The sequence below is a fragment of the Dermochelys coriacea genome, chromosome 20 (genome assembly GCF_009764565.3).
Source record: "Dermochelys coriacea isolate rDerCor1 chromosome 20, rDerCor1.pri.v4, whole genome shotgun sequence".
Taxonomy (NCBI): Eukaryota; Metazoa; Chordata; order Testudines; family Dermochelyidae; genus Dermochelys; species Dermochelys coriacea.
Genome location: NC_050087.2, coordinates 13274333 through 13289127, shown reverse-complemented (window position 1 = coordinate 13289127; position 14795 = coordinate 13274333).

The following is a 14795-nucleotide window of genomic DNA, read 5'->3' as shown; positions in this document are numbered from 1 at the left end:
AAGCCAGCTCAGATTTTTAACCAATACTGCCTTCTTCCTGAACTGTGGCTTTTGGGGCATCTACTGAAGTGTTCTTAAACAATTCCTAGTTATCATCCACATTTTTCTGATTAAGTTCTTCCTCCCAGCTGATTTGGCTCATAATTGTTTTCAGCTCTGAATTCCTGGGGTGTTAACAGAACACACTTGTCCCTGGACAATATTCAGATAGCCCTGCTGGATGTGAGTAGGAAGTGTGGACCCTGGTGTCAGGAATCAGGGTCTGCAGCAAAGCCAGTCTGGAAGCAAGTCCTGCAGCAGAGACAGTCTCTGGGCTACCTATGGAGCGCGGCTGGTGTGTAATAGGCTGCCTGATTGGATACACCCCTGATTGGTTGGAAGAGTCAGCAAACCTGCACTTATGCCCAGCAGTTTAGTGGCTGTGCAAAGCATTTGCCCATGACTGTGATAGTCCCTGTGTCTTCTTGCTCCCAGCCAGGGATTTCCCTACATGCCCCCTGAATTTCACCAACACCCCCTCCAATTTTGTGAACTAGTTACATGCAGTGTTGCCAATTTAGTGATTGTTTGGAAATTTGATTTGAAATTAAAACATTAATACACACTTTAAAAGCATACAAACAATATGATAAAATACATGTATCTGAAAAAGTATACTAGATTGGAAAAGTAGGAACATAGACTAGCTTCCTTATACAGTTGTTGTTTTTTATGACAATGTCAGTGCATTCATTTCAGTGATGTTGGCCAACCTAATAATTTCAAATTATGATTTGTAAGTGAAGTCTAAATGAGCTCTCCCTGACAGCTAGTGATGAGCTGGGGGCTAAGGGGAAAGGCTTCAGGACCAGATTGTATTTACATTCACACCTAATCTACCTAGGTATCCAGCAACAGAACTGTGTTGTCCAAGTGATAGATTTTGGCTGTGGTTGGGTTACAAATCATTTGAATGTGGGGGAATGAAATGTTGTTATTCTTATTGTATGAGTAAAAGGCAGTAGAACTGTACTTAGCCATTGCTGATTTAGGGCATCAAGAGAGAGGGTGGGGACAGGTGTTTTGCTTGATGGTCTGCCTGAGTCACAAGTACTATTTGACCTGCCCCTCTCCACTGTTTAAAGATAGAGCTGATTAGGCTCCATAGATAGTTTTTGTTTTGTTAAGTGACCACTGCAGCTGAAATCACTGATAATCAGGTCTAAGTGCTTGGACCTGCTGTTGGACAGTGTTTCTGTGGAAGAGATGGCCCAGTCTGCTCTAGCAGTGAGGTTCCCCCATAGAGAGCTCAGCTGAAATCACTGAGAGCTGGGTGGAACCTCAAGAGACCAACTCGCAGAGGTCACAGTGGCAGGTGGCAGCAGAAGGTGACGGTGCAGGGCCATTGGCAACAGAACGATGGAGTGAACGGTGGCACAACGAACAACAGCGGCCAGAGCGAACAGTGAGCAGCTGGAGGAATGAGCAAGGTGCCTTCTTGCCTCCCACCTGGGAGGTGAACTCATGTGAAAGCAGCTCTGAACTCTGAGTCTCCACTGACCAAGAACAACACCGGTGAGTGTTAATGAGGCTGTTAAGAATGCTGGAGACACAACACAGTTCATACGAACAAACATGGCTGTGGCATCATACTTACTATTTAAGCAAGAAATACCACACATTACAAACTGGAGGCCAATGTCAAGCGCATTGTCACTTGTTCATCCTGAAGTCTAATACTGGTTCCAAACAAGACCAGCAAATGCTCACTATCTTTCTGCAAGAAACTCGACTGACTGGCTAGAAAAATGTGATGCAACAGTGAAAGACTCAACAGCTGAAAAAGTGAAAAACTCTCTCACCACATTCAAAAAATTTTCATACATGGCTGATGGATGCACCGATGCAAAAGGGCATCAAGTATTAAGTCATTGTGTACGTTATCTTGATGTCAGTGGAAGGCCAGTAGATGCATTTCTAGATGTTCAAGTTATAGAAGACACATCGGCTGCATCAGTGACAACCCACATCTTAGAAGAGTTAAATGCTTGTCAGTTGGACCCCAAACAGATGGCTGCTTGTGCCTTTGATGGAGCTGCAAACTTCTCTGGAAGACATGGTGGAGTACAAGCTTTGCTCAGAGAAAAATGTAACCCTAATCTCTCTTATACACACTGCCATCTACTCCAGCTAGTGCTAGTACGAGCTGCAGACTCTTCAAAAGACATTAAAAAAGCTGTAAATGTAATGTCTTCATTATATTCTTTCTTCAGCAAGAGTCCAAAAAGACTGAATAACTTGGAAAATATAGAAGATACACTGGGACTGAAGTTCAAATTAGTCCAACCTGGGAAAACCCTCTGGCTTTCTCTTGAGCGATCCTTGGCTGTTGTCTTAAAATTAGTCCAGCCATTATTACTGGCTTTGGAAAGGATCTACCAAGATGGGATGGATCTAAGTAGTGAGGCTGATGTATTACTTTTGCTACTACATTCAGAGAAGACTTGTAAGTTTACTGTTGAAACCACTTGGGTCATTAAACAATGCCATCCAGGCATGTGCTATAACAGTAGCAGATCTTTGTCCAGCAATAAAAGCTACATTTGGATCAATCAGAGATATCCATTGAAAAAGTACTGGAAGAAGCAAAGACTTCAGTCCAGAAATTGATTAATGAAGTCATTGATATTGAATCCTGAAGTGAAGAGGACAAGAAGTGTTTGTTAAGACAACTGAAAAAATACACAGACTTGATTCTTAAAAATCTACAACAGCAACTTCTAGATTCTACTCAACCTCTACATAGCTTTTACAGATCCCTGTCCTATAAACAGGGACGAGGATTTTGAAGACGAGGAAGATGCTGAGGAGGAGGAGGATGAAACCGTTCTCCCCAACAGCCAGGAACTGTTTATCACCCTGGAGCCAATACCCTCCCAACCCTTCCAAGGTGGGCTCCCGGACCTTGAAGGTGGAGAAGGCACCTCTGGTGAATGTACCTTTGTAAATATAATACATGGTTTAAAAGCAAGCGTGTTTAATGATTAATTTTCCCTGAAGACTTGGGATGCATTTGCGGCCAGTACAGCTCCTGGAAAAGTCTGTTAATGTGTCTGGGGATGAAGCAGAAATCCTCCAGGGACATCTCAGTGAAGCTCTCCTGGATGTACTCCCAAAGCCTTTTCAAAAGGTTTCTGGGGAGGGCAGCCTTATTCTATCCTTCATGGTAGGACACTTTACCATGCCAGTCCAGTAGTATGTAGTCAGGAATCACTGCATAACAAAGCATGGCAGTGTATGGTCCCGGTGTTTGCTGGCATTCAAGCAACATCCATTCTTTATCTCTCTGTGTTATCCTCAGGAGAGTGATATCATTCATGGTCACCTGGTTGAAATAAGGGAATTTTATTAAAGGGACATTCAGAGGTGGCTGTTCCTGCTGGGCTGTTTGCCTGTGGCTGAAAAGAAATCATCCCCACTTTTAGCCACGCGGTGGAGGGGGCCCCGTTCAAGCTGAACTGTTCGCGTTTGGCTGGCAGGGATCTTCCCTGATACTAGTCATGCAGTGGGAGGAGGGGTGAAGTGATCATCTTAGAGAATTGGGTGGCGGGGGTTTAGCTGGGTTTGTGCTGCATGTTAACTCAAAAACCACAGTCCCTCCTTTTAATTGGCCAACCCAATGGGTGCTTGGTATGGGAAAGGAGGGGGCTGCTGTTTAAAACCATTCACCATGAAATGGTTTCAAACCATTCACCGTGAAATGCCAACCCAACAGTGCTTGAAATGGGAAACGAGGGTGCTGCTGTTTGAAACCATTCACCATGAAAGAGTCTACCCATTGTTCTCTAAAATGTGTCTTTTTAAATACTACTTTCCCTTTTTTTCCTCCCGCAGCTGCAAATGTTTCAACGCTCCCCCAATCATCTCCATCCCAGAGGCTAGCGCAGATAAGAAGGTGAAAAAAACGCACTTGCAATGAAATGTTCTCTGAGCTCATGCAGTCTTCCCGCACTGAAAAAGCTCAGCAGAATGTGTGGAGGCAGACAATTGCAGCATCCAGGAAAGCAGAAAATGAACACGAGGAGAGGTGGCAGGAGCAAGATGATAGGTGGCAGCAGCATGATGAGAGGAGGCAGGAGGCAATGCTGAGGCTACTTGAGGATCAAACTGATATGCTCCAGCGTATGGTTGAGCTGCAGGAAAGGCAGAATGAGCACATACCGCTGCTGCAGCCACTGTGTAACTGCCCACCCTCCTCCCCAAGTTCCATAGCCTCCTTATCCAGACACCCAAGAATGCAGTGGGTGGGGGGAGCCTCCGGGTACCCAACCACTCCACCCCAGAGGACTTCCCAAGCAAAAGAAAGCTAGCATTCAATAAGTTTTGAAGTGCAGTGTGGCCTTGTCTTTCCTTTCTCCCCTCCTCCCGCACCTCACCTGATGCTTCCCTCCTCCCCCACCCCTCCTGGGCTAGCTTGGCAGTTATCCCCCTATTTGTGTGATGAATTAATAAAGAATGAATGAATTTGAAACAACAATGACTTTATTGCCTCTGCAAGCGGTGATCGAAGGGAGGAAGGGCAGTTGGCTTACAGGGAAGTAGAGTGAACCAAGGGGGCAGGTTTTCATCAAGGAGAAACAAACAGAACTGACACACCGTAGCCTGGCCAGTCATGAAACTGGTTTTCAAAGCTTCTCTGATGCGCAGCGTGCCCTCCTGTGCTCTTCTAACCTCCCTGGTGTCTGGCTGTGTGTAATCAGCGGCCAGGCGATTTGCCTCAACCTCCCACCCCACCATAAATGTCTCCCCCTTATTCTCACAGATATTGTGGAGCACACAGCATAGTGTTGCAGGGTTTTGTCACCACTAGCCCTGCAGCCCAGGGTGCCTCACAATGCTTTGCTGCTGTAGCTCCCAAGCTGGGACACTTACAGCCAGCCTGCAGGTCACACCCTGAGTGTCCGTGTGCTAGGCAGCTCGGGTTCAGCAGCTCGGACCCCAGCACCGACTTTAGAGTTCCACTGAACCTCTCCACCAGCCCACTTGTCTTTGGGTGAAATGGGCAACTTTTAGTTGTTTCACAACTTCCACACAACTTCCATAATTTACTGACTAGCTGAGGCATGAAATCCAACTCACCATCAGATAAAATCTCTTGAGGGAAACCCACTCTGCTAAAAATAGTGAAAAGGGCATCTGAGCGGGCTCCATGCTTGCCGTGGTATTGCATCTGCAGGAGAGCAGAGTTGCAGCAGAAGCGGTGGATGACGATGGTTAGCAGGCCTACTGCACCGTCTGGTGACAACAGCACCAGGACACAACAGCCACAGAATCAGCCTTTTTTAGTTAGAGCAACTGCTTTGGGTTATCTAGGGGCACAATCCACTACCACCAGAATAGATTTCTTTCCTCTTTGGGGAGGACATGGCATAGGACCCACAATGTCCATTTTGCTACTCTATAAAATGCCTCTTGTATCACAGGCAAGGGGTGGAGAGGAACCTTTTGGGTTCCTGCAGGTCTTTCTTTTATGACATAATTCACAAGACCTGCTATGATAAATGGTGGGGTGGGAGGATGGGGGGAAGGGTAGCTCCCTTTTATGGACACCTAGCCAGCCAGTTAGCTATAAAATTCCTCTCAGTACCTGTTCTCTACTTGCTTTACCTGTAAAGGTTAACAAACCCACTGGTAAAAGGAAAGGAGTGGGCACCTGATCAAAAGAGCCAATGGGAGGACTAGAACCTTTTAAAATGGGGGTGGGGGGAAAGGCTTTCCCTTTGTGTCTGTTGTTGTTCTCTGGGAAAGAGGGGAGCAAGACAGCAGTTATGCTGTGAGAAGCTTTAAAATCAGGTATGAAAAAGCATCAAATCATATCTCAACCCTACTTGTCTGAAACCCCAAATATGTCAGTAATCAGGGAATGTCTAGGAAGACGTGATTAGGCTTATTTCTTTTATTTCTTATTGGCTTGTGGACTCCTCTGTGCTAACTCCAGATGCTTTTGTTTTGCTTGTAACCTTGAAGCTGAATCTCAAGAGAGCTATCTTGATGCTTAATTTTTGCAATTGTTTCTTTTAAGATTTAGCAAAAAGCCTAAGTTCAAAATGTATTTCCTTTCTTTTTGGGTTTAATAAAATTTACCTTTTTTAAGAACAGGATTGGATTTTTGTGTCCCTACGAGGTTTGTGCATATATTGTGTAATTAGCTGGTGGCAACAGCTGATTTCCTTTGTTTTTTTTCTCAGCCCTTCCTGGGAAGGGGGGGGGGGGTGAAAGGGCTTGAGAGTATCCCACAGGAAGGAATTTCCAAGTGTTCCTTCCTGGGCCCTCATGGGGGAGGGGGGGTTGCACATGGGTGGTGGCAGTATTTACCCATCCAAGGTCAGAGAGAAGCTGTGACCTTGGGAGTTTAATACAAGCCTGGAGTGGCCAGTATTAATTTTTTAAATCCTTACGGGCCCCCACCTTCTGCACTTGAAGTGCCAGAGTGGAGAATCAGCCTTGACACCCGCAATACCCTCCTCCATCATTCTGTATCCCTGGCTGGGAGCTCAGGCCGGTTCTGTATTGTATTGTTGAAAAGGAACTCCTACATATTGAACCCAACCATGGTTGCTGCTGACTCCACCTGGCAGATGGGCTACATCAGGCAAGGGCTGTACATTTCAGAACACATTTCTGGTGAAATTCGGGGCTGCTGGAATCATCATACTAGTTGCTAGCCAAGGCTGGTGGAGACCTGTGGAAGTCTGTCGTATTGCTGTCAGGCGCCAGGATCCAAAGCACTGAACCAGGTGCAGGCTTGTTGCTGGGCACCCTAGGAAGAAAGCTACAGTTGCAAGGCACTGTAAGGACTCGGGGTAAGAGGTGACACAACTCTTCACCGGCCTGGATTGCACCCCAGAACGTGAAACACACATGGCAGACATTCTGAATAAAATGTCAGGAGCAAAAGAGTTTTGATTTGGTATCTGGATATCATCAAGTTAAAGTGGCACCTGAGTGTCAAGAAAAACTGCCTTTGGGATCTCCTCTGTACTTTCTCAATTCCACAGAATGGCTTTTTCACTCATGAATGTATCCAGGATGTTTCAGAGGATAGTAAATGATCTAACCCAAGTTCTGAGAATTGAAAACACCCTCACATACTTAAAAGTCGTCATTTGTTTCCAAAAACATGGGAGAGCCATCTGGTGGGAGTGGAAAGGACTTTAAAGTTTTTAAGGAGTCAGGGAACTTGTAGGAAAGAGAGGTGAGTTTGCAAGGTGTCACATCATCTTCCTGGCATGCAAGGTTAGTGAAGATGAATAGGAACCTGGTCCCAGAAACAAAATGTTATAAAGGACTGGAAGGTTCCTACAAACCTGGAGCAGGTGTAATCCACATGCCTATTAGGGAGATATCACTGAGACAGTGGTCCCCAAACTTTTTGCCTTGCACCCCCCCTCTTACCTGTCCATGCTCTCCTGGCCACCAGGGCTGGGAGTGGGGCCATAGCTCTGGGAGGGTAGGACGTGGACAGGATAAGGAGGCCAAGACTGGAGCCAGGTGCAAGGCTGGCAGCCAGGGCTAGGGTCAGGAGCAGGGCCGGCACATAACATTTTGGCACCTGAGGTGGGGAGCTCAAATGATGCCCCCATGCCCCCTCGCTTGGGCTAAAACTTTGAAAGGTCTCAATTCTGCCTTCTTCCTCTTCTACTCCTCTCATGATACTGCTCTGCTACCTACCCCAATAAAGGAGAACAACTTAAAATGCCTTGTTCAAAAATGTTAAGTAACACAACTTTCAAATGCCTGAATAGCAAATTTAACTTTTTTTGTCTGCATAATAAACACTGGCATATTTATCTGTTTGAATAAGCAAAGTGTTTTGACTTTTGTTGCCAGTAAATGTATGATCTCATTTTTGAATTGTTTTTCCAAGGTACTGGTGGGTGTACATTCTGGGGTGGTGACTCTTCTTAGATGCTCCTGGAGTACAGCATCAAATTCAGCCATCAGCTCCACAATTTTAAGGAAGTTTCCATTATTTGGCACATACAGCTGATCTGAAGTGCCACGCAGTGCTAGGTTTTGGGTAGCAAGCATTCTCACAATGGCAATGAGCCTTTTCAGAACATTTTGCCAGTAAAGAGACTCTGATGCAACCTTCTCTTGATGCTGATCATCTATGGTGGCCTTTAACCGTAGTCTCATCTCAAGCTCTTTCCACCTATGGAATGCTCTCTGGTGATTCGCTGCCTTCTCATGGCAAGCCAGATTTCTAGCCAGATTTTTCCAGTCCTTTGTTCCTGTAGAACCCAATGTGGCTGGAACATTAGATTGAAAGAGTTTGCAACAAAAACAGTATGCAGCATTCTGGGTTTTTGAGTACATAAGCCATGGCCTCTCCACTTTGTCACCATTGGGGATTTCACGCCAGTAACATATTGGATGGAAACTTCTATTTTCATTGTCTTTGGGAACACAAAGTTTTTCACTTGCTGTGGCCCGTGCAGTACAAGGAAGTCCCTCAGGCTACTGCTCAAGTGGATCCACGGTCCTGGATCATCTAGACTTAAGGAACTAAACTCAGCAGCAGCTATTTCTTGCACCTCCACCACACTCTTCTCTGATCTACACTTTTCTTCAGGAATGTGCATGGTTACATCCATTTGAGATGGAGATATGGATGCTGCAGTAGCTGCCCCGTCACCTGCACTCTGACTATCTGGAAGATCAGGCATCTCCTCACCACTAACAGCCTCACTGGGGCTGGAAGGCTCACCGTGAACATTTGTGTCTATGTATCTCAGGGGAGCTCCTTCCTGCTTAGATAGAAAAGCTTCCTTTGCTTGCTTTCTTTTTCTGAATGCCGCCCCAGAGGGACGTTTTCTTCTTTCACTCATGACTGCTGTTCTGTGCCAGCTATAGTGGCTCTCAACACTCAATTGAAAGGGACAAATAAGCAGGCGGGTAGCAGGGCCTGAGTGCGGGAAGATATCGGTGTCTTAAGGGCTTAACTGGCTCCTACTACTTCAGTTGACTGCCTGTTCTCCTCAAGTGGGTCCAGGGAAGCAGTGGGAAACAGGACGCTCCCTGAGAAGCTGATATTAATCAGTCCAGGTTCCTGGGGGTTCTAGAGAGGTACATAAGAGGCTCCTCCTCCTCTCTCTCCCTGCAGCTCCTGCTGCTTTCTGTTATTCCCTCTCCCCTTTTCTCCTGCCTGCCAGTTATGTCTCTTGTGCCCTCCTTCCTCCAGCACCGCACGCCACCATCTCTGTGCACCTAGAGCAGGGAGAATCCAGATGCACCAGCAGCAGACACAATTTTCTACACTCTGGGTCCTCGCGGTGCCCCCGCAAAGTCTGGCACCTGAGTCCGCCTCATGGTAAGGCCAGCCCTGGTCAGGAGAGGAACTGGGTGGTGTACCCTCCCCGTCCCTGTGGAGACTGACCTGGGCTCCAGCCGCGCTCCCCCTGCATGGTCCTCCAAGCATGCTCCACAGTGTGGGGACCTCTGTTTAAGAGATCTACTGAGGGGCTGGGTAGGAGCATAGGCGCCAACTCCGTGGATGTTCCAGGGCTAGAGCACCCACTGGGAAAAATTGGTGGGTGCTCTGCACCCACAAGCAGTCAAGCTCCCTGCCCCACCCCGCTGCCCCAGCTCACCTCACCTCCGCCTCCTCCCCTGAGCATGCCGTGTCCCGCTTCTCCTCCCAGCGCTTGCTGCTGCAAAACAGCTGTTTCAAGCTGTGGAAGGGAAAGGGGGAGGAGCGGGAAGGCAGCACACTCAGTGGAGCTGGTGGGGCAGGGATTTAGGGCAGGAGTCCAATAGGGGCAGGGAGGGGGCGGAGTTGGGGCAGGGCAACCTGCCCTGCACCCATCCCCACCCTCAGCTGTGGCCCCAGCCTTTGCGCCCTTACCCCAGTCACGTCTTCCCCCCCCGCCCCAGCTCCTCCGAGCTGCAGCCCCACTCCCAGCTCTGGCTCCGGGTGGGGGGGGGGCGGGGGCGGGTATGGACAACGATAAGAGGGTATGAGGTAAAAAGTTTAGGGACCACTTCTGCAGGTAGACTCAGACTCCATGAGGGCAAGCAGTCAGGGCAGCTGCTTTACAAAGGGCCATGTGCCCTGTGTGGGCTGGGAGAAGCTGAGCCCAGGAACAGAATGCAGGCTGCTGTCCCTAACTTGGAAGCATTTTCCAGCACGTCAGTGATATTGTTAACCCTCCAACAGGGAAGCTCTGGCAGCATTAATTATAGAAAGGGAAAATTGGGAGGAAAAATAATTTATTTTAATTGTATACTGTGAATGTTTGGTTCTAGCCCAGCTGTTTTAGATAAATTGTCTCAACTAATATGATTCACCAACTTTTCTTTAAATGTGATAATGGGGAAAGAGTAGTTTATTTTGCTGTTCTCAGTTTTGTATATTTCTTGTAACAGGGTTTTTTTTTTTTTTAAATCTATATACTTAACTGAGTGATTGGCTAATTGGTTAGCTGACTGGCTAACTGATTTCAGCAGAGGAAGAGTCTACATGGATTCCAACTGAAGATTTCTACAAGCAAGTGGATGTTTTTGATTCAGCAGATTCTATGTTTCAGAGTAGCAGCCGTGTTAGTCTGTATTCGCAAAAAGAAAAGGAGTACTTGTGGCACCTTAGAGACTAACAAATTTATTAGAGCATAAGCTTTCGTGAGCTACAGCTCATGATGAAGTGAGCTGTAGCTCACGAAAGCTTATGCTCTAATAAATTTGTTAGTCTCTAAGGTGCCACAAGTACTCCTTTTCTTTTAGCAGATTCTATAGATTTGGTGATCAAAGACTCTGAGACTCAGCCTAAGCTTCACATTTGGGGACAATGTATACCTTCAAATCAGCGGCACTGCGATGGGTACCCGCATGGCCCCACACATATGCCAACATTTTTATGGCTGACTTAGAACAACGCTTCCTCAACTCTCGTCCCCTAATGCCCCTGCTCTACTTGCGCTACATTGATGACATCTTCATCATCTGGACCCATGGAAAAGAAGCCCTTAAGGATTTCCACCAGGATTTCAACAATTTCCATCCCACCATCAACGTCAGCCTGGACCAGTCCACACAAAAGATCCATTTCCTGGACACTATGGTGCTAATAAGCGGTGGTCACATAAACACCACCCTATACCGGAAACCTACCGATCGCTATGCCTACCTACGTGCCTCTAGCTTTCATCCAGACCACACCACACAATCCATTTTCTACAGCCAAGCTCTTCGATATAACCGCATATGCTCCAACCCCTCAGACAGAGACAAACATCTACAAGATCTCTATCATGCATTCTTACAACTACAATACCCACCTGCTGAAGTGAAGAAACAGATTGACAGAGCCAGACGAGTACCCAGAAGTCACCTACTACAGGACAGGCCCAACAAAGAAAATAACAGAACGCCACTAGCCATCACTTGCAGCCCCCCAACTAAAACCTCTCCAACGCATCATCAAGGATCTACAACCTATCCTGAAGGACGACCCATCCCTCTCACAGATCTTGGGAGATAGGCCAGTCCTTACTTACAGACAGCCCCCTAACCTGAAACAAATACTCACCAGCAACCACACACCACGCAACAGAACCACTAACCCAGGAACCTATCCTTGCAACAAAGCCCGTTGCCAACTCTGTCCACATATCTATTCAGGGGACACCATCATAGGGCCTAATCACATCAGCCACACTATCAGAGGCTCGTTCACCTGCACATCTACCAATGTGATATATGCCATCATCTGCCAGCAATGCCCCTCTGCCATGTACATTGTTCAAACTGGACAGTCTCTACGTAAAAGAATAAATGGACACAAATCAGACGTCAAGAATTATAACATTCAAAAACCAGTCGGAGAACACTTCAATCTCTCCGGTCACTTGATTACAGACCTGAGAGTGGCTATCCTTCACCAAAAAAACTTCAAAAACAGACTCCAACGAGAGACTGCTGAATTGGAATTAATTTTCAAACTGGATACAATTAACTTAGGCTTGAATGGAGACTGGGAGTGGATGGATCATTACACAAAGTAAAACTATTTCCCCATATTTATTTCCCCCTCCTCCGCCGATTGTTCCTCAGATGTTCTTGTCAACTGCTGGAAATGGCCCACCTTGATTATCAGCACAAAAGGTTCCCCCACCCCACCCCCACCCCCCGCTCTCCTGCTGGTAATAGCTCACTTTACCTGATCACTCTCATTACAGTGTGTATGGTCACACCCATTGTTTCATGTTCTCTATGTATATAAATCTCCCCACTGTATTTTCCACTGAATGCATCCGATGAAGTGACCTGTAGCTCACGAAAGCTTATGCTCAAATAAATTTGTTAGTCTATAAGGTGCCACAAGTACTCCTTTTCTTTTTCCAAAGCTTTTGGGAGCTCTGAGGTTTCCTCTCACTGTGTTTCTGTGGGGACTCACCTGTTTAGATTTAATTTGTTTTCTTTATGTTTATGTGTAACTGTGAAGATAATGTATGTGGATTATAAAGTAGCCATGTTATGTTGTAAAAAATTAAATTATTATTTTATTTTTCTTTATCATAAGATTTATAAAGTTGGCACTTAAGTTTATTCTTTTTGGGACTTGAAGGTGGGGAGGTTGACCCTGTTCAGTCATTGCTGAAAATCCTTAGAGTCTGAATTCTGGATCTCCCACTGCTTTTCTATGGGAGCTGGGTTTTGGGGGGGCACTGGAATCAGAAAATCTCAGGGTTGGAAGGGACCTCAGGACCTCCAGTCCAACCCCCCTGCTCAAAGCAGGAGCAATCCCCAACTAAATCAACCAATCACCAACTAAATCAGAGAAGGGCTATGAAGCGAACTCTAGCCCACCCAAAGGTTACACTTGCATCACATGGGAGCCTGAGTCTCCTTTGACTGACAGCAGATCTTGGTGCTTCTGAAAATGCTACCCCGTCCCTAATTACCCAGTCACCTCCCTCTGCCCTTAAATGCTTCCATATGAAATGCAGAGTCTTGAACACCCCAGCATGTCTCCTCACCCCCTGCACAAGCCTCATCCTCTGCAAACCGCACCAGTGGGAGTGCCTGAGCTCACAGGAGCCCTGTGCGCCGACACAGCCTCCCCCCTCCCGGCTCAGGTAATTGGGCAGCCAAATGAAGGCAGTTGGTTCAATTACTTCCTTCCTGGCATCAGAGCAGAGCAGGTGGCCAGACCAGCTCATTTGGGGAAAGGAGCCTCTTTTGTGTGTGGTTTTTTTTTTTTTTTTTGTCCCCTGCTTGGAGACTTGAAAGCCTGCCGTAAGTTGGACTCATGGTGGGAGTCATGGCCCAGGAGTGCCTGCTGGGAGCTTCTTCACTGCATGCAGGAGAGTGACCAGTTGATGATCTGAGCAGGGACACATCAGGCAGCAGTAAACATACCCCCCCCCCCCCGATACACTTCCTCCCTCATCTGTGCTGTGGCAGCCCCCCCCCCCCGAGATCCTACCTCCCCGGGTGCTGTATGGGGCGTCTGTGCCTTCTGTCCTGCCTGCAGGGGTGCGGGAGGTTGGCACTGACTGTTCTAGTGCCTCCCTCTCAGGTGGGAGGGGTGGAATGATGAGGAATGAGGGGCTGTGATTGGCTGAGCTAGAAGGTAGCTGTGGTATGAGGCTGCGGTACCCAGCCAGCCACTGCTGTGCCCACCTATTAGTAAATGCCCACGGTTCTGCCCAGGGACCCTGGCATGCAGCAGGAAGCCATGCTGGGCCAATAGGGTGAGCTTTGGGTTTGAGGAGGAAACTTAGTGACTCAGCAGCCATGCGTGACATCTCTTCCTCTGCCATTTACCTACTGTGTCTGTGGGCAAAAGGAAGGCAGCAGAAAAGGACCATGCCCCAGGTAAGGGGCCACTCCAGCATGCGAGACTTTCACCCAAGCCAGCACCTCACCTGGGGCATGGTCCTTTTCTGCTGCCTTCCTTTTGCCCACAGACAAGACCATGCAAGACCATGTTAGCAAACAGCAGCCCCTTGCGGCTTGCTTGGAGCATGTCGCTGGAAAGGGAGCTGCTCTCAGAGCACTGAGGGGCCCCTGATCTTTGCTTCAGCTTTACAAAACGATTTGTGTCAAAAGTAGAGTCTGCAGTGGCTATGCCAGGGACAGCAAGCGACAGCGTAAGAGTCAGGGCTGGGGTGCCATGTAGTTCGGGGCGGGGGGATGTCACAAGTTGGTGGGGAATCCAGGTCTCCCTTACCCACTCGCCCAGGCTTATGGTTGCCTGAGCTCTGGACCCACATAGGATGCTTTGCTGAGACTTGTGGGGCTGCCCATTGGGTGGATGCTCTGTGCCAGACCTCCCAAGTGCTGTCCAGGCTCTGACAGCCACCATTCCCTGCCTGCAAAAATCACCTTACTGGCATGTGTGATTCTGGGGGCTGCTAAGGTGTTTGGGGAAAGCAGGGCCTTGTCTTAGGATCTTTGGAGAGAGCTTGAATGCCCCTTCAGTAGTGGTGGTTTGGCGTAGCGGTGGCTGAGCCCCGTCCAGCCTGTAACGTTGCCAACTTTCTAATTGCACAAAACTGAACACCCTAGCCCCACCCCTTCCCCAAGGCCCCACCCCTGCTCACTACATTTCCCCTTCGTTGGTGGCCTCTCCCTCACTCACTTTCACTGGACTGTAGCAGGGAGTTGGAGTGTGGGAGGGGGTGAGGGCTGTAACTGGGGGTGCGGGCTCCAGGGTGGGGCCAGAAATGAGGGGTTTGGGATGTGGGAAGAGGCTCCAGGCTGGCACAGGGAGTTGGGGTGTAGCTGGGGGTGCAGGCTCTGGGGTGGGGCTG